Raw genomic sequence first — 21,265 nt, 5'->3', positions numbered from 1 at the left:
GCTGAAGGTAAGAAAATAGTTCTTCTACACTGAAGGAAAATCAGGGAAAAAAAAACACTGACACTTCCAAAAGAGTCAAATCCCAAGCATTTCACTTCTGTCTTCCTGATGAAAAGAAAGATTCAAGCTTCCTAAACATGTTCATATGAGCATAACTGAAATATTCCCTCATTTCTTTTATCTATGAACTACCCATACACAGACTTTTACATATGCAAAAGCACACTTGGCATCTATGTCTTGTCTTTTGCTCTCTTTTTGTGTCACCATACTCTGGTGAGGTCTTTATTTAGTGGGGCACGACAGTTTGGGGTGAATTTTGCTCATAACAGGAATACTATTTTATACTAATTTTCAAAAATGTACATAATGAAGACAGAATACACATGGCAACGAATAAAAACTTTTTCTAGTCAGTCCTTGCCTCTGAAATCCAGTGATGTTTTTAAATGTCTGGAATTCAGTTGTCCCTCTCGGATTCACCAGGGCAGCATGAAAGGACAGCACACATTAGGCACGCTGAGGATGCTGTTGCGTGGGTGGGGGGAGATACAGCCAGAGCAAGTGGAAACCAGCATTTGACTTCGGTCTCTAACGGTTGTGCCTTCATAAATATTGCTCAGTGAAACACACCAACAAACAGGAGCCTATATGTGTGCAGGGGACTCGTTGATTTAGTCCCAAGTGATGAATGATCATTTGCAGGTGTGCCTACTTTTTCAACATTTATGAAACATTAAGTACTGTTTCCAGACCTCCCTGACCTGTCAGTGGTTGAACAGCTGATCCTACTGCTCCGCAGAGTATGTAAATTCCTTGGAAAGAGCATTCTTAAAGCTGCTAAAAATGGCACCTTACATGTTTTATATACATTGTATTTAGATTATATATGGATTCCCAGTAACTGTGGGATGAGGCAACTGCTTTACTCCTACTTTAAAAATCTAAAGCAACATTTCTTATTGAGGCTTCCAAATCAGCAACATTTGTCAAATGGCCATGACAAGATGGCATGAATGTAGTGTGGGAAGCACTAATTACAATAACATTAAGCTGAAAATTTTGCAGTTAAGATCTTTTCAGGATCTTTTCTCTATGTAAACAGAGACCACTTCCCCCTCATTTCTACCAAACTATTATTTTGAAAGAAATAAAATATTCTTTCTGAAGTACCTTTCCCATCACTATGGAGATCATTGCTTTTCAGAATCAGAATTTTTTTAATTTCATCTACATTGCACCTAGTCAAGACAAGAAAAGATGCTTTTACCCTCAGGTAAGTAAATAGTATTTCACTTATCCTAAATTTTTGGTTTAATTGTTTGGTGATTTCTGAGGAAGAGAAAATTGATAGAAGTAAAAATGCAACTTCCTAGTCTATCCTTTCATGTTAAATATATATATATGTACACACACACACACAATCGGACTTTCCAAACTGAATGTTTCCATGTAATCCCCAGGCACAGTACCATCTAGCTGGTAGTATAGTCTGGGTGAGGTCTGCAGTGCTCTCACTATAAATTTAAAATTCACAGAAGTCTTTTCTTAGGAAATGATCAGCAAAGACTTTGTGATACATCAACTAGAATCAGAGAGCACAGAAGGGAAGGAGGAATGAAAGGTTAAAAGAACAACCTAATTGATAAAGTCTGGGAAAAAAACACCCAGAAGTGGAATGTAATTTTAGAGAAACATAAGTGGTGGAGATAATGTCAAAGCTAGTTACTGCTTTTTGCACAGCACAGGCAATTGGACAGAAAGCACACATGGTAAATGGAATCTGGGGCAAGTCAAATTCCAGGGAGAGGAGGCTTTTCATCACTGCACATTAATCCATTTCAGGAAGGTGGAGGTCGCTCTTTTCATTGATTTCTGTTTATCTCAACAATTAGATGCTCTTTGGCAAAAGCAGGTTGCAAATACTGGACAAAGAGCTCAGGAAATCACAATATTAACTTGCAGAATTACACTTGTCTTAAAACGGAATGCTTTACTGTGATTCAGATCTAGAATCAAAGTCCATTTGGAGTATTATTTCCTAAAAAACTTTCCAAATTCTTACAGTTGCATTTAAGTCACAAGTTACTGGGTTAGGCTTTTTCTGAAAAAGCACTGCAGTAAAAAAAAAACCCACAAAAAACCCACAAACAAACAAACAAATGAAAAACAAAACCCCACAACCTTAAATATTCATACTATGTCACATTACTTTGTATTTTTATTAGTGTAAACCCCAGAGTATGCTAGGCATTATTTCGATATACTGCAAAACATCATCTCTGTTTAGAAAAGCTCTCAGCCTGATAGGAATAAAGGTGATTACTTATTCCTTGAAATTCCTTTAGCTGCTCTCCCTGTTCAGCAGCACGTTGCCAGCCAAAATCTATGCTGTTTATAACCAGACACAACAGCAAAGCCACTGGCAGAGGCAGCAATGGTCTCACTGAATCAGCTTCTGGCAAAAAGGAAGAAAATTATTTCCCAGAAATTACTCTTCTCTACTGTTTTCTCAGAATACCCAACAGTTATAACTCACACCCTAGAGCAAGGAAAATTAATTTTCTTTCAAAAGTCTTGTACAATATTTTAATATTTACCATTCTAACTTTGGTTTTTCTTAACACCAGTTTGTAAGCTGCTAGGCCTTGGATCTTTGTAAAATCTCTGGGCCTCCTTTTTCTCTCTTCACCTTATGCCTTTCTATTGGAACTCTGTGTGTGGGCTCAATGTGTAAAACCCTGCCATAGATCACACCTACATACCAAGTACAAAGAGTCTGCTTGACAGCAAGCATCTGCCGTAAGATCTAAGAGACCTAGAGCCTTTGGATTATGCATACTGGTTTTGTAGAAGTTCCTGCGTTAATAAACACCAGGCAGAAAACTATAACATGAGTGTTATGATTGACCTTGCTCTTCATTCATCTTTACTAGTATGTAGGAAAGAAGGTAAAGTATCCAAAGAAAAGGATGCCCTACTAGTTGGATGTTCTTGCAACTCGACTACATTCCTGTTGAACTTGGAATAATATTTAGCCATTATTGGCAGGAACTTTGAGATGAATTTGCAAAGATAAGCTTCATATTTTGTACTTTCAATCTGTTAAGAGTGTTCCTAGAAAAAAAGTTGCCAGAGAAAAGGCCAAGATAAATCTTTATTTAGCACAGATATGTTCTGAGTTAAATCAGACAACAATCTACTCTTTTATTCAACCCTCACTAGCAAGCATTTTATTTTGGGTAGTATTAAGCGACATTCTATGTGCTAAGCTTCACACACTGGAAGATAAAACACTGGATGATGCTGTGATTTATGGTGTAAAGATCAAAACATTAAAACCAGTGATTTGTTTTTTTAAACTAACTGTGCAACTCAGGATTTATTTTAAAAAAACACAACTCTTTATTCAGACTTCTACATTTATTAGCATTTTAACACATGTAGGTGTAACTCTGTTTTTCCAGTGAATTTAATGAAAATATTCCAATTTGATCAGCCTCAAAAGATTATTATTAGCAGCTTGATTATATAGATGCTGTAGTGACAGTTTCACCTATTTGTCTTGCGCTCAGTGCTGAAAAATGTTATCGTAACATCTGATATACATTAGCAATTTAGGATTTTATTTTATTCATAATCTTAGGAAGAAAAATTATATATATTGAAACGGAATGGAGACTCAGGAGGAACAGTTGTGGACATTTTTTTTTTCTTCAACTTTTTCTTTGTGTAACAAGGTCCACAGAGATGCTTCTGAGAGGTACCCTAAGTACTACTGTACCAAGCAGAACTAAACTGAAGAGAATTTAATCCATCAGGTTTTTGTTAAACTGGCAGATTCAGATAAGACATTCTGCACAACAAAGACAGCTTTCACCTGTTTTAAACAATTTTGTGCTATCCTAGATTTCATAGGTTTTCACAAATTACTTTGATTTCTAAAAATGTAGCCTGCTACATTACATTACCCTGTACAAAAAGATAATCAAGAGACTCGCTTTCTAGTACTTGCTTGGATTATATCATCACATTTTAATTGTATCCTTATCTAAATAAATATAGCTCTAAATACACATGAATAATAAAACCCTGATACTTATGTCATGCATTCTGCTTACAGGGGAAAAGATTAAATGCTCTTCTATGATAAACTCTCTCTTATTTAGAAGTACTGTGTGTGTAAACCCACAGCGCTAAACCTGCAGGTCCTCCTACTCATGGGAGGCAGTTCAATGCTATTACTAACTTTTAGGAAAGGTGGTTTTTTTTAAATATGTGAGTCACCTCCTCTGTTTCTTGAAAACAGGCAATAGGACTTCCCACAACTTACCCATTAAAAACAGCATTAAGAGTTTCTGGACTTTTCTGCAATTTTAATTGAGGCATTGTCTCAGACATGCACTATGCCCGAGACGGTACTTCAGTTTACTGCCCCTGTAGCAGAATGGAAAATAGGAACAGTAGTTCGAGTTACGGACTTTTCGTAACGACAGAAAAGATTTAGTTACCAAAGAGCTGTCTCTAGTCAAAAGTTCTGTCCTATATTAATGATTTAAAAAAAAACAACAAACAAACCAAACAACCAAGACTAATGCAAACCTGAATGATTACATCCAAATTAAAAAAAAAAAAATATTGAAGTCCTTAAGTCCTAACTTACTTTCAATTTACAGAGACATCACTTTAGGGTGATAATGATGGGTTCTCTAAATAGGTTGCTGGGCCTCAGCTGATCAAATTCCTTCTTAATAATTTACTTGGGGTAGGTTGGATCTTTAAACTTTGAATGAAATAACCAAGATGTGATAAGCACAGAAAGGGACCAACTGCTCTGAGAATCCGAGTAGAAGCCTCACAGCTGCCGCTGCCGCTTGTGGTGCATGTTCCCCTCTGAAAAGGGGTTCACCAGTGACGGCAAAAAAAGCATAAACAGTGACAGAAGCATTTAATGAGATTTCCACATGGGTCTTAACAGTGATGTAGAAAACTGTATGTATCTATATACAGAGAAACATAGGAGAGAGCTTTCTGTCTAGAAGTTTCTACAAGGGCAGAGGCAGGCTGACGTGCAGTCCAGAGGTCCCAAGCTAGGCAGCTGTTTGGGGGAGGTTAAGCCACAGTGTTTGATTAGACAGTAAAACAAGAGTCCTAACTTCATCCCGGCGCGTACAATTACAGTGCTGGTTAGGGAGCTAGTTCTGAGTACCACTTAGCTTTTGTCATCGAACGCAGTGTCCTCATCGGTAAAACTGGAGAGCCTCAGATGAGGGCTAGCCTTACTATTAGTAGACTTCATACCATCTTAATTGCAATTAGCAACCACTTTCTACATCATCCTGAAAGGGAAAAATGCCCTAGTATTTAACTGTAACTGAGATTGTGCTAAATGCCTGCACTATAACTTAACATACAAAGGTTGCACGGAAGCGTACTTAAGCAGTTGTATTCATTACACATACAGGGAAGGTATGAACTGGAGTTTCACTGTGGGATTTGCGGCATCAAATGCATAAAAAAATTAGTGACATGTTGGAAACCTGAGGATCAGAGGGACTAGCTAATACCTGTGTGTATGGCTGATGTTTGGGTCTGTCTCATATAGTTCAAGCGCCTCATAGTTGCATGATTAAATATGATAAACAACCATATAGTAAGCTATCGTGCTCTGCCTGGGCATTAAGATGCTGGTCAGCAAGACTTCTACTTTTGTGCTAAAGCCTGATAAATTGAACTTTTATTCTACTTTTGAAAATTCCCAAGCCGAGTATCTTTTTACAAAACAAAGGTGCTTGTTTTGCTTTTGTTTTGTTGGTTTTTTCAAGCCACTAGTCTACTACTTGTATTTTAAGATAAGCTTATGGGGGAAAAGTTTTGATGACTTCAGTGGCAGGATTCTATTTACATTTGAAACTATTCTTTCCAAGCTGTGAAACACAGAAAAATGTTAACAAATCATTTAGCAGCTTTTATAGATAACTGAAGGGCAGCAGAACAGGGAGGACCTCAAGGAAATAATTCACATGGGGGAGGGCATTCATCTTCATAGTGCTTAATCAGGAAAACCAGGACAAGCTAAGATTATTCTGCTTTACAAGGCCTTTTTTTTTTTTTTTTCTGATCTGGTTCACCAAGAGAGGGTAATTTAATTTTAAACTATCAGAGGTTCAGTGAGATAAGTACACTCCTAGGTATTTAATATAAAAAAATAGGTGAAAGGAAATTTATTCCTAGTTTATTCAAAGGGTCTGTAGAAAGTCACCAGGGAAATGTTTATGTTGGACTTCAATATACTCTGAAACCGTAGAGGCTACCAAAATGATTAGGAAGTGTCCTTGCTAACGATGAGGGCAGGACAGCAGTACGGTGGATGGTGGTGGTGCCAGTGATTGTCCACGGTAGCCAGAACAGCACAGTTCTGGTGTAAGTACAGAGCAAGCCTGGGCTGCACTTAGTCAAAGCCTTCTCGATGAAGGCACTGTGTACAACAAGGAGCCACACGGGCGTTCTAAAGTGGCCACCTTCCTGAAACAGCTCAGTGATGCCGGTATTCGGCTGTACATGCAGGTTTTTGGGAACGTTAGAAACCAGCAGCTCAGGGCTTACTAACACCATTTCTGGCCAGGTACTTGCTCCACAGGGCATTGCTACATGCAGCAAAACAGCAAAAAACCCCATTTCAATGCTGAAACAAAACCCCTGCTGATGTAAGCAGCAAAGTTCTATGTGGAGCTTAACAGAGATTAGAAGCCCAGTGTAAGCAGCAAAACTGGGTTAACCATGGACACAGAGTCCAGCAAAGCACCATGAAGACAGTCAAGGGAGTAAAGCACCTGTCACATGAGGGGACACCTGGTCCGTTTAGCCCAGCCAAAGGAAGGCTCGGGGATCGCAGCAAGAAGACAGAGCCCGGTTCTTCTCAGTGGTGTCCATGGACAGGATAAGAGGCAGCAGGCATAAACTGGAATACAGTACTTTTTGTTTAAACATAAAGAAAAAGCTTTTCTGCTCTGAGGGAGGGCAGGCACAGAAAGACTCTGGCGTTCAGGCTCCATCCTTGGGGATGCTCGGACCCCAGCTGGAGATAGCCCTGAACCCCCTACTGTAGCTGACCCTGCGCTGAGGGAGGGGTGGGATGGGGTGCGGAGGTACCTGCCCACCTCAAGGATTTGCCATTTTGTGAGACTCTCAAGTGATAATAGTCTGCAATTCAGGGGAAGTCATTTTGTATGCTGAATTAAAAGCTACTCTTCCCTTTGACATAAGAATGTGAATCAGAGTTTTTCTGTTGGATCTGTCACACATATTTTTAGCCATGACACCCTTAGTTTACACTACAACATGGATTGCTTTCAGTAAGATTGGTCAACTTGACAAAAATCAGACTATTTCCTCCAGACTGATCTACATCGAGGAGTAAGTGATGCCATTTCTGTTCTGCTGAGATCTTCCCATACCTCATTTTTGTCCCTTTGTAAGCCCTAATACAGCTCCCTTTTTTGCCAGTATTAGTATCTTGGTTTGCTCTGAGCCGTGAAAACCAAACATCTTGCTTTGCCACTGTATTCAGGGAGAACTGTTTGTATTACAACACAGTTTCTGAATGCTAAAACTGTTGGAATCTTGTCATAAATCTGGTTGTTTCATGTATATAGCAGTGGGTTAGAGAAGCAATTGCCTATGAAAGAAGCTAAGTGTTAAACAAAACTAGAACAAAGCAGAGCAAGATGAAGTCGGTACTTCAAGGAATTTTGAAAAGGATTGCAAGGAGCATTGCCAGAGCCACAATGCACCTTTTTTCACAGGCTTCCCACCTTGATCCTTAGCTATGTCACTTCAGCTCTCAAATATATATAAACACCTGTCTGCACTTATTCCCTGCCTCATTTTAGGCTGAGAAAAGGGGTCTGATTCAAGTACCATCTACTCAGGAATAAGGAAATCAGAACAGTCCTACCTGTAAAGAATCTATTCTTTCTGTAAAAGACAATTTCTTAACACAAGTTCAGTCAAATTATTCTCAAGGGTCTGGCTATCCATGTCTGATATAAATAGAAGATGGATACATAGAACAAACATGAAGGCATGAAACATGAATAAGTAAGTGAACAAAAGTTCTAGTTACTAAGTCTGTTTGCTATTGAAGACCTACATTCAATAAGGAAATCTTTAAGATATAAACAAAAATTATTTCGTGAGACGAACGACCAAGAGGTCCTAGAATACTGTCCCGGCCAGCAGTACTCACATATCCAAAGTCCCCAGGATACGTAAGCAGATGACAGGAGAAATCCTCAAAACTGCCTTAAGTGTGAGGGCACATCTCTCTCTTTCTGCAAAGCACGTGAGGTCTAACTCCTTCTGCGGGACCTGTATTGCCGTTCCCAGCCAGTAAGGTACGGTGCCTCCCTGCTTGTCCTCTGCGAAACCTGGGCAGGTGGCGAACAACCCCGCTTACCCAGGGCCGATGTAATGCCAGCCTTTTTGGCCAGAAAAGTACGTACAAGCACAGCCAGAAAATCACAGCTTCCCTAAGAGTGGTTGTGATTGTCATGCTTGTGAAACATGGACTTAAGAATATTTTATATACAAATAAACAAAGAGATATGTAACAGTGTAATTTCAGAGATACTAATCTTTGCATGAGATGGTGTATACATGCTCTATGAATGTGGAACCTGCTTTGATGTGAAAAACAGTGGTAAGCTATTCTACAGTAAACTAGAAATCCAATTTTAAAAGTAAACATCCCATATTTTTAAGCTATCAGTCAAAATATTTCTATAAAAGATCTTGAAAGAGATACAAAGCTACCTTGAGAAATAAACAAGTAATGAAAAACCTTCCAAAAAATTCCTAGAGAAATGTTATATTGGCTGTTTACGAAAATAGAAACTGTGTCAAATTTTAAAATATTTTCATAAAGATGATTGTAATTTTTTTTGGCATTTGATGTTGACACAGAAACAAGCATTTTGGTTTTGTCAGTCCAAATTTTAATTAATCTCACTTACCTTTTACCATGTTGCCTTGCTTAGGAATGACTAAAAGTACAAAAAATAGGGGAAAACCAGAAGTCATAAAAAAAATAAAATAAAATTATTCCCTCCTTAGAGGCCTTTCCCTAAAAATTTCTTCAGACTTGTGAAATCACAATTTAACTTTTGGTTTGCATGGAGTTTTTCTGGTTTGAGTTTTGGTTGTTTTTGGGGGGTGTTTGTGGGGGTGTGGGCTGGTGGTAGGTGTTAATTTTTCTTTCTGAGGTAAAAGAACAGGAAAGAATTTGACAAGCCTCAATAATTTCTTTTTCCTCACCCACTCGCCCCTTGATTTCCATACTGATGTTTAAAGACAAAAAGGGTTATCCACATGAACCAGAGCCACATTTTTTTCTCTCCCCACGCCACAAAGAGCTACCGAGTGCTGCTTCCTTGCAAACTTAAGACACCTGAGCCATATATTTTTTTCCCCCAAGTCTGTCTTCACCCATGACAAGAGCGCACAGACCAATATTCATGAACAAAGTTCTACATTCAGACTTTCTGAGCTTGAGACAATACATTTTTCCTCTGTTTAACTGCAAAATAATAATAATTTCCAACACATGCAACTGGGTCAATAGAGGAAATTTAAAATAAAAATGTGCAGGTCTCAGAATATTTTATTGCTAAAATTTCCCCAAATGAAAAAAAATCAGACTTCCACCTAGAGTTATATTTTCAGTTGCAGAAAAACTAGTAAACACTAGATTACTACTTCCTAGCAATAACCACCAACAAATATAAGTAATGAATATATTTTATGACATTGCTGCTGTTGCATTCATCTTGGGAACGTTAGAATGTCTATATGAATTTTGCAGTCACGTCTTCATGTGAAGAAGTAATTTATGGCCTAGAGAAGAACATGAAAGAGTTTAATAAGACCTGGAACTTTATCAGAAGAAACTGCAAAAATTTAGTGGCTTAAATCTGTCACTTTGTGGATACACATATGCATTGGCCATTATAGTGGAGTAGGATGGAGTTTTACTTTCATTTCATCTATACATACATGTTTTTATTTCTGTGTAGTACAGAAGACTTAATTCTGTTGATGAAGCAGTAATGTTTAAATATATGATTTGGGAATGAGTATGCAAACTTGTCCAATTTTATTTTTAGGGAAAGGAATTCAAATGTATTTTCTATCGTCTTATTGCTAGTGACTTGTACATTCTCTGACAACTGCATGCAAAGAAAATGCCTTCAGAGGCTATTCTGCACTCTCATTTTCTCACTCCTACTACCTCGGACAAATGTTGCAAAAGGGATTTGCCTCAGCTCATGCCATAAACTGTAACAACTGTTTTTGCTGTCTAAAGATAATTAAAGCTTTCCAAAGTGAGTATTACTACTTCGTTCTATTTTCTCTGCTTTACATCACTCACATAATTCCTATTTACAGCAACTTTCGCAGGATGGAATCCCATCTCCCTTCTGCACGTAATCCCTGCTTACTGGGGTTTTCTGGGAACAGAAAGCAAAATATGAAAACTCACTCACAAAACGACCACCACAGTTGTTAGAATTTTTGTTTCTCCAGTATTTAAGCAAACCATCAGTACCTCCTTGAATAAAGATTTGATGAACAACAAGAAAGATTTTTTCCCTGTCCAAAACATGCTTCCCCTGCGTGCAGCTTTTCCCAGTCCTTACTGATAATGCGCATGAATACCCCGCTGCTGCTGCACTATCCATGGGTCAGACACCATCAAGCCAACATAGCAGTTACATCTAAGAAACTTATCAGAGCAGGTTTACTGCTGCACTGCTCAGGCTGCTGACCCCTCCTTGCCGCTCCGTCACTCCAGCACACTCCAGTGCACCGCTGCATATCACAGAACACCAGAGCCCCCTACCCTGCCCCTCACTCAGAGACGGTGCAGCCACTCAGCTGCCTGAGGGAGACCAGAAAGAACCAGCAAGCGCCATCACCACCACTAAACTGCTATTGAGATGTAAGTAGTGGGAAATTTTCCTGCAAGATCCAGATGTGTAAAGTCATCAGGAAAGTTATCTGGGGTTGCCATCTCCCCCAAGGAAAACACTAAAAATAGACCCTCTGCAAATCAGTAAAAAAGTAAAATCTGTCCGTACTGCTCCATATATTGTATTATTCCTTCATTGCCACAGGTTTCTTTGTCTTCTATGTATTTTATGTGTGGTGAAAACCACAAATCCATAACTTGGCACACATTGCTTTGGCTTCCTGAAAGGCACAGGGTGACAATAAAGCTATTCTCCTCACCCACTGCACCAGCACGGAGACCCCACCTCCTCCTGAACTCCCCGCAGCACAAGGCTCCCCTGAAGCACGGAGAAGGTGAAGAGTTGGCTTCGGACCACAGGTGTCCGAGCATGGGCATCAGGCACTAACACACAGCAGGAGCGAAAACACAGCAAGGAACGCCACAGCAATGAATTAACAAGGGATGACATGAAATGATTGTACTACTCCTCTGTCTTGAAACATGCCATTCTTGGAAGTGGTACTATTCTTCCAGAGCCAGCTCGGGTATCTCTGCATGGGTTTTTCCACTGCCATGTAGACACAGGAGCTATCTCAGAGCAGATTTGGATGTTTCTAACTGACGCCCTCCTGAGTGATTTCAAGTTGAGCGATTTCAAGCAGAGCGCTGTCCCCGAAGCCAAGAAGTTATTACCCACGCAGGGGGAGGTCGGTCGGCAGGCAGAAGTGCTCTCCCCAAAGCTTTGCCTCTCTGCTCCGACCTCCGGAGAGCCTCCACAAGAGATCTTGGTGTGTAGCGGCAGTGGTCTTCCAATGACACATTTTTTTCATTTTCATTTCACTGGTGGGTGAAACTCGGCTCGTGTTTCTGTTACTTTAGGAATACAACCGTGACTCTCCTTTTTGGGCTGTCTTCCAAGATCTTCACTGGCTAGTAAATGGTGAGGGTAGTGGGCCAGTAAAGTCAGATGTTAAATGAGACTTAAGGGTTTTCTCGCCATCATGGTGAGTTATTATTTTTAAACATGTTTCATTATCTCAATCACTTCCTAGGGGGTATGCTGGGAAAATCTGTAGTAATGACCTGCCACTGGTTTTGTTTTCTTTATTGTCTGTTCCACGTGAACATAACTCCTGACCATGACACTTCTTGAAGAGATCCCATTCATTTATGAACATCCCTGGTGATGGACCCAAAGGACCAAAAAGATTTCTTCTTCCCCTTGGCTATAATAAAAGAGGTAACAGGGGAAATCTACAGCTAATGACATTTGCAGAAAATTAGATTTGAGAACATACAAGAGGATTTTTTTTTCTCTAGTTGTAGAAAATGTGACATTTTAGCAACAAAAAAGTAAAGTTTTAGCAACAGCAGCAGTTTTTACAGATATCAACAGAAATTTGGATTCTGCAGTCAGTCCTGTTTTCTCGTAGCTGTGCTTAGTGTGGAGGGAGGGGATTTCATTTCCCCATGCCTGCTGTTGTTGAAGATTTGCTTCATCCTGCCACCAGTTCATGGGGGAACGCTTTCAAATAGCAGCAGGCTCGACCATCAGCATGGACACTGGGGAGCCAGGTTTAGTTCAAGCTTTTCACGAGACAGATGGCTCCTGCACTCTCTCTACGTTTTATTATCTGCTTTAATAGGATATAACACTAACATCTTAGTAACATTTATAAGTCAAAGCAATTTTGTAACAGCACAGTTTTGGTAAAAATGAAATAGTCAAAAAGGCCTTAATGATGATTCTCTTTTTGAGCCAGAGGATTCTGGACGCTAATTACTTTAGTCACCTTAGAAAATCCCAGTGTCAAATGTAACAGCCTGCATTGCTTTTTAAAGACATAAACTAGGGCATTAAGTATACTAGCTTCTCAGAGGTGTAATGGTTAAAATTGCCTACAAAAACCTGTGAAAGGATACTTCAGGTGACCCTACCTGTTCATTTTAAACTATAAGTCATTATTCATAATTATGAAAAGGAAAAAGAAATTGAGTCATCCCATTGTGTTAAAATCCCTGTTCAACAATTTAACACATGGAAGTTCATGGCAGGAAATTTATGCTTCTCATCATCTAGTTGAGAGTAAGAACTGTGGGAGAAATAAGTGTAATACAACGCAATTTGGGGGTTTGGGATTTATGAGTTCCATAAGGTAACAGAAAATAGGAAGGAGAAATCAAATGATGTCACTGGTGAATCAGCGTTCAGACAGCAGAGGTTAGAATACACATTACTGGGTCATGGATCACATGATGGAAAGCACGCATAAATATATCATACTCATATATAAAACATTTCAGTGTTTTCTCTCTACCTCTGACACTTCAGTGAATTTCCCTTAATTCACAACTAATTGGCTGACAGCCCTGTGCTTTAGGTTTTGTGTCTACTATTACAGTAGCTATGAATTATAACAACAAACCATAGGTCCTGTCATATCATATTACTCTGGTCTGACATCCAAATCAAAAATCAGATTTTTTTTGCCCACTGTCAGATCCGTGCCATATGTTTTGCATTTGCACTTGGCTCTTCACAGCTGGCAAGCAAGGTCAGAGACAATTAGTTCTTATCCTAGGGTTAATTTCTCCTGGTTAGTTAAAGGCTCGTTCCCTTAGCTGTAGCAGTGTTTCCTGGTGATGTTCTAGATCAACTCCTGGATGAACAGTAAAATATATAAAGAAAACAAAGTGATAGAGGTTAAAAGCCAGATCTTAAGTTATAGTTGGATGCATGCACAGGCAGATGTGAACCTCTCAGAGTTTTTCAAAAGTTCTTTTTTACTGTGATCTAGCTTTTAATACACAATGAATGTAAAAGGTAGTAGTAACTATAGAGGGCAATTTAAAATTTGCAGCTTTCAAATAAGCAGACTCCAGTACCCATAGGTACCCATAGCATAAGAAAATGCAGAAGAGGTTTGAGGATTTATCTGTTGTCTCCATGAAGCCTGAGAATCCTGTGCTAAGGTGCATCCTTGCAGAATGAAGCCATTTCTATCCATGTCAAAGCAACTTTTTGACACAGGAGGTGGAGAAGCCAATGAGGCTAAGTCACTCTCCATCATCTTTGGAAGGTCATGGGAAACAGGAGAGGTGCATGAGGACTAAAGGAAAGTCAGTGTCATTCCAGTCTTCAAAAAGGGCAAGAAAAGAAGAGCCAGGAAACTACAGGCTGGTCAGCCTCACCTCCATCCCTGGAAAGGTGATGGAACAGCTCATCCTGGAGATCATCTCTAAACATGTGGAGGATAAGATGGTTGTCAGGAGCAGTCAGCATGGATTCACCACGAGGGACTCATGCCTGACCAACCTAATAGCCTCCTGTGGTGGAATGACAGGCTGGGTAGACAAGGGTGGAGTGGTGGGTGTTGTCTGCCTTGACCTCAGCCAGGCTTCTGACACTGTCTCCCACAACAGCCTCAGAGGTAAGCCCCAGAGTGTGATGGTGAGTGGGCAGTGAGGTGGCTGAGAGCTGGCCGATGGCGGAGCCCAGAGGGCCGTGACCAGCAGCGCAGGGCCTGGCTGGAGGCCTGTAGCTCCTTAGGGTCCGTGCTGGCTCCAGCCCTGTTCAACGCCTCCACCCTGGCCGGGACGAGGGGACAGAGGTGCCCTCGGCGGGGTGGTGATGGCACAGAGCCGGGGGGAGCGGCTGGCACCCCAGAGGCTGCGCTGCCGTTGGGCCAGGCCTGGCCAGGCTGGGGAGCTGGCGGGGAGGGACCTCATGGAGCCCAACCCAGGCCAGCGTAGGGTCCTGCCCTGGGGGGGACAGCCCCCGGCACCAGCGCGGGCTGGGGCTGAGCTGTGGGGCAGCTCTGGGGAAGGGACTGGGAGTGCTGGGGGGCAGCAAGGTGCCCGCGGGCCAGCAGTGTGCCCGGGTGGCCAAGGGGCCGGTGGGACCCGGGGGGCATGAGGAGGAGCGTGGCCGGCAGGTCGAGGGAGGGGATCCTCCCTCTGCTCGGCCCTGGGGGGGCCGCGGCTGCAGGGCTGTGGTCGGTGCGGGGCTCCCCAGTTCCAGAGAGGCTGGGAGCTACTGGAGAGGGGCTGGCGGAGGCTGCGAAGATGACGAGGGGACTGGAGCATCTCCCTGATGAGAAAGGCTGAGAGAGCTGGGCCGGTTCAGCCTGGAGAAGAGGAGGCTGAGGGGGGACCTTATCGATGTCTACAGACACCTCAAGGGCGAGTGTCAGCAGGACGGGGCCAGGCTCTTTGCGGTGGTGCCGAGTGACAGGACAAGGGGCCACGGGCCCAAACTGCAGCACAAGAAGTTCCATCTGAACGTGAGGCAGAACTTCTTTCCCTGGAGGGTGGCAGAGCCCTGGCACAGCTGCCCGGAGAGGCTGTGGGGTCTCCTTCCCTGCAGACATTCACATCCCGCCTGGACGTGACTCTGTGTGACCTGCTCTGGGTGACGCTGCTTTGGCAGGGGAGGGACCAGATGGGCTCCAGAGGTCCCTTCGACCCCGACCAGTCTGTGAGTCTGTAATCTGACATGTGCCCTGGTAATCAGCATATTGACAGAGGGTGGGCATAGAAGATAGAAAGCAGATATGCACCTAAAAGAAAAGGCCACTCCAGTAGCAAAAATCCAGAGAGAGTCAATGTGTCACCAGTATGTGGCCTATAACTGCAGACCATCTTCAACCAAGCCTTTTCCAGCTCCACTACAAATCCATTGATTCCAACAGAGGCTGAAGGATGAAGATGGGATTAAAAGTAGACAAATATGAGGATAAAAAAGATAAGGAAGAAAAAGGCAAAATATGAAAAGGAAAGCAAAACCACTTTGATAGCAAGAATAGAATCTGTTTCCAGGTAGCTTATTTTGTAATTTTTATTTCCCACCTGGATTCATATCTACAGTATACAGATAAAGGTTATCGTGCATCCAGCATCCCTAGAGAACAAATGGTTCATTAGGGGGGAAAGGTACAATAACTCATTTGAAATCCTGCTTTCAAATTTATGTCACAGGAAAGCCTGTTTACTAGCTCCATCCTTCTACGTTTTGAGAACAAGATTCAGCCAAGCCTGTAAGTAACCAGGCAAGCTCTGCAGTCACTTTCACAGGGTGTTGCTGGATTTCTATCACTAAACAGTAAAAAACAATCCTAACAGTAACAGAATGGACTGTGTGCACCCAGACTCTTGTTTTCAAACAGCTTTTTGGAAGCACAGAAAGACCACATGAACAGCACTAGGGTACACAGACTTTGTCAAAATGGAACTGCCTCATATTCCTTTCTAAAATGTCTTTTCTTTTACCACAGCTTCTCTCAAAATTGTTGTAAAGAATACCCTCTCCCTGCACCCTAATCAAAAGAAAAGATCTCAAGAGACGTGCTTTGCAGCACATCTGCGGGCTGACCAGTCTCTGAACTGCAGAGGGGGAACCCATGGTGCAGACACAGCCTAGCTGGCAAACACAGCTACCTGGGTGTCTCCACACGTTCAGCTGCACCACTGTGATAGAAGAATTAAAGTAGCTGATTGAAGTCTGTGACAAATAGCTAACCTCTTCTTTTATTCTCCATAGCAGCAACACAAATCTTGTGGCACACACCACTTAAAATTTGCCTAAATTATTCTGCGTAGTCTGTATCTAACCCTCCTTGCATGACAGCCTTGAGAAATCAGCAAAGGAAAATCCATTCAAAGTGCTGAAGGATCCCATGGGTCCAGACAGTCGAGCCCCTGTGCACTGAAATCAGGAAGCATTGCCTTCAAAATGGGAGGGCCTTGAGCTTAAGGTCAGGAAAGAAAGAATAAAAGAGCAATTTGCCCAGTGCAATCTTGTGACAACGAATAAATACATTTCCTTGTTGAGCAGTTGAACAAAATAAACCACAGTAAAATGTTTGTGTGCAGTCTGGGAGAAAAGGCATTTTTAGAAAATATTGAAAACTTCTGTACAGCAAAAATTACTTCCCTTTGACAATCATTATAGAGAACCGGTTTAGTGGATCTTTTCTGCTAGCCTGTGTTACAGAGTGGCCAAGAAAGTCACTGTGTGACCAGAACTGACAACTTGAACACCAGACACATCAATCCCAGCGCACAACAGCACCACTAGGACAATTTCACTTGCAGCTGGACTTTAGCCTTCCTTTTTTATAGGAGAAGGCAGGCCCACAGGATCCAATGCTTTCTGTTTTCCCATGGACATTTCTCTAATCCATATGGTATTTGTTACGGTTTTCCTATACATGATGCTGCATATACAGTAAGAGAATGCATGGAATTAGAGTGGGAATAAGACTTCCAGACTACTGTTGGTCAGAGAGGAAGAAACGGTATTTCTCATCGCTGTGTGGGAATAACTAGTCTATGCTGAATTTCTAACACCTTTTTTCTAATGTTCGTCAAAAAAAAAAAAGTCAGTGTCCCTGGGTTAAACAGAACTGTGCTTCTTTCCCCCACTGTTTGCAAGGTAGTATTTAATTTGCAAATACCAAATATACAGAGAAATACGAAGGCTTCCTTGTCTACACTTTCATTTCTTCCACACCATAATAATAAAATAAAAATAAGAAGTCAAACCCTTTTGCCTTCAAACTAGACAGTTAAATGCACACAACTGCAGCCTATAAGTGGCTTAATCATACAATAACAATTGCTCAATACATTTGAGCTTCAGAAATCACAATTTTTTCACCTAGTCAAAAACAATTGCTTGTGCATTTATAGTGTTCTTGAGCAAGTATTTCATCACGTACCTTTCCTTTGGAAAAGGCTGTCCAAAAATCTATATTTAGCCATCACAAATATGCTAGTCTTAATCTTCTTGGCATAAACGTAGAAGGCTGTCATCTCCTGAGAATCAGCTGGGGTTTTGTCTCAATGTTTTTTCAAGTGATAAAGCAAAACTGTGGTGTCTTATCTAGCATTGAACTAACAGAGTGTTAGCCACATGGGGAGAAGACTTTAAACATTCATTAATGTTTTAAAAAAGGGTCATGAAATGCAGTCATATAACTGTGCCTGAAGTTAATTTATGTTTTCACAACTATATACAGCAGGGTGACTTGATAGTTTGTCTTCAGGTCCTGGCTGTGAATCTGGTGTTTCAGTTTGAAAACAAAGTGTTAGAGTACAACTAAAACCATTCAGGCAAAACACAGTTTTGAATACTTCAAGTGCCCAATTATATCCCTGAATAAAAAAAAAAAATGGATGTTTTGCACATTTTCTGTATTTCCTGTTCCATTGAAAAATTGTAAGAAAAGAACACAGAAAAAATCTGGATTCTCAACTGATGTAAACTAGCATAGATCCCTTGAGATAAAAATTCCACTGAAATCAGTTGTGTAACACCCACACAACAGCTCACATACTCACGAACTCCACGTCCATTGGGTGTAGACAGGGCAACAATCTGGCCCAAACCTGAAATTATCACTAAGAAATACCTACTGCTGTTTAGAGAATGCACCCCTTTTGTGGAAGCAACGTCTAGGAAGAAGTGGTTGCACGTGACCTTTTCCATCAGACAGCAGATCCGACAGTAGTGACCAAAGAGGGAAGCAAGCCTCAAGAGACAGATCTCAGTTTCCTGGGAATGGGGAGGGCAGCCAACTTGCGGGTTGCTGTGCAGGTCTGTGAATGCTTATGGTTTTCGTTGACTGGTCCAGTTGCATTGACTCTCCCTCCTCAGCCCTGGACATTAAAATCTTTCCCTTTCATATAGGTTGTTAGATGGAGAAATGCATTTAAGGACTCCCACACTTAAGATCTGCATCTTTCCAAACTGCACCAATTTATGAATGGGAAACCTCCTTTTCTGGATCATATAGTGCATTACGTCCACATCAGCACCTGGGTCTCTTTTTCCAGATTACTGGAACACGCCCAAAGTTAGCTGACGCATGCCAGTGCTGTCTGATCACATCTCAATCCATCAGCTGCTACAGCACACAACCAGCCATGACACATTCTGGAGTTACAAGAACTTAAAATCTGTATGAGAAAGTTGTTTTTCTTAAGAGACGCTTTTTCACTTCACACAAAACTTTCTGAGGACATTTGTTTTTTAGAGGAAGAGTAGCCTCCTTCAGTTTATTTTAAACTTGATCCTGATCAGCTTAAGCCATTCCAAAAATCATGCCTATGCTCAGACTGGCCCTGAAGCAAATGCCAAACTCCGCGTGCTTGCCAGCACCATGGCAGATGATCGCTAAAACAATGCAGTCTACTTCTAGTGGCTGAGGGCATCTGGGGGGCAAACGCTTCTACAGCTGTCAGCATGACACAGGTGACGATGACAACGTCCATATGTATCAAAGTCTGTGGGTATGCTCTTTCGGGTATAACTTCACAGCCAAAAAAACCTGGGAATGCAGTAATCCATATTGAGCAAAGCCAATCCTGAAATGGCAGATAAAATGGCAGTGTTTTAATGTCCCTTTACATGAAATATTAATGTCCCTTTCCTCCCAGAAGTCTTCCATTTCTGTGATGCACTTTTTTTTAAGAAATCTCAGCTTCAGAAAAACGTAATCCTTTTAAGTACATCACCACAGAACTATGACACGATAATTTATATGGAACATTAAGCAATACAGAAGTTATAATGGGAACTTCTCTCTACTTCTCTTGTCATCTGTTCTGTGAAGCTGGAAGACAGTAATTTTAAAAACCCGTGAAGGTAAATACTTTTTCCACTCAAAGCATAATAAGCCTATGAGATCTCATGGAATGAGAGTATCACTGAGGCCAAAAATCAGTGCATTTTTTAAAAATGGAACAGATGTTTATTTCAATAAAAAGAAGTTCTAGAGGTGCTATAAAAGATTCTTAAAGTAAAACCTTGGAAAGAATTTAGCGCATTGTTTCTCAGGATATGGTAGCCACAAATATAAGGGAAGCGGCAGAAAGAAATATTTCCTGTGAAAGCAATTATCACAGTATTTCTCCTATCTTCTCCTAAAGTACCCAGCACTGGCCATTGGCAGAGAAAGATATTAAATTAGATTGATTTCTGGTCTGTTCTACTACAGCAATTTCTTCATTTTGCCTCCTTCGCCCCTTTCAGTACTCTGGATTTAACTCAAAAAACATCTTACTCAGAACAGCTAAATAGAACACTAAACTCCTGTTACTCCTAGTCAAAAGATGTCACAATTTTTATAGGGTAGAACACTAATGAACTTTGAGTTTCAAAGAAAAAAACATCAAAAATAATAAATCAGGTATTAGGAATGACAGATGCTAGGGCAGTTTATTATATTTTTCCTTTTCTGATTTGTCATATGATTAATGGCTCATGTGGATTCTGAATTTGTTTGTGTTATTTTCTGGGAACTCAAATTTTATCCTTCATAGCCTAGCATTTCTGGCCAAAGTGTTTATACAGCAGTGTGATAAATTGGGCTGGGGAACAGAGTTTATTGTTCTGTTATTTTTCATCCTCATCACCTTGCCTACCCAGGCCATGTGAATGCACGGGGAGCAAGGGGACATCACACAAGGGTGGTAGGGCTTTGCTAGGGATGGCAAGGATAGGGCTGTGCCTTCCCATAGCATTTTCTTGTGGTGGTGGAACATCAGTTAAGATGTTACCTGCGTATCTTGGTCACGTTTAATAAAGCTGTGGCTTCAATGGACATTTATGTGCAATAGCAAATGTGTTTGCCATCGCATGGCAAAAATGTATCTGTCAGTGCTGCATACTGCCTGGTCAATGCGTTAACATAGGAAGCACTGTAAAATATTCCTGAAAATAAAACCTAAAGACTGTGATCAGAATAGGGAGAAAACTGACAAAAATCAATCCAGGTAACAAAAGTTTCTTTCCTTCCCTTCTCTACCCCAAATACAAAATAATAGCTGTGTACTTTTGAACACCTTGCTTCTAAGCTCCAACTGGGCGGCAGCAGCTGTGGGACAGCTGTGCTACCACGTGCAAATGAGAGGGGAAAAGTTGTTTCCCTTTACATCACGCTTGTTCTGTACTGATCCTGCAGAAGAGAGCCTGAAACCTCAGGTAAAAAACCCAGTACTCTTCCACAGTTCTGATCTCTAGGTTGTTTTTCCCAGGACAGGGCTCTGATAACATTTCTTTTAAAACAAAAATGCAATAAAAATATGCCACTTGATCTTGGCCAAAATAAACAACCCTCTTACTTCTGCACCCTCGCATACCATTACAACTCAGGGTTATAACAATCAGGCCCCAAACTAACAGAAATCTCTCCAACCCTGCATCCCCCTGGAGGTCCTTTTCTGTGAAGCCTTTGTGTGGTTGAGTACAGT

Source organism: Falco rusticolus, chromosome 8 (genome assembly GCF_015220075.1).
Source record: "Falco rusticolus isolate bFalRus1 chromosome 8, bFalRus1.pri, whole genome shotgun sequence".
Lineage (NCBI taxonomy): Eukaryota > Metazoa > Chordata > Aves > Falconiformes > Falconidae > Falco > Falco rusticolus.
Note: the sequence above shows the minus strand (reverse complement) of the source record.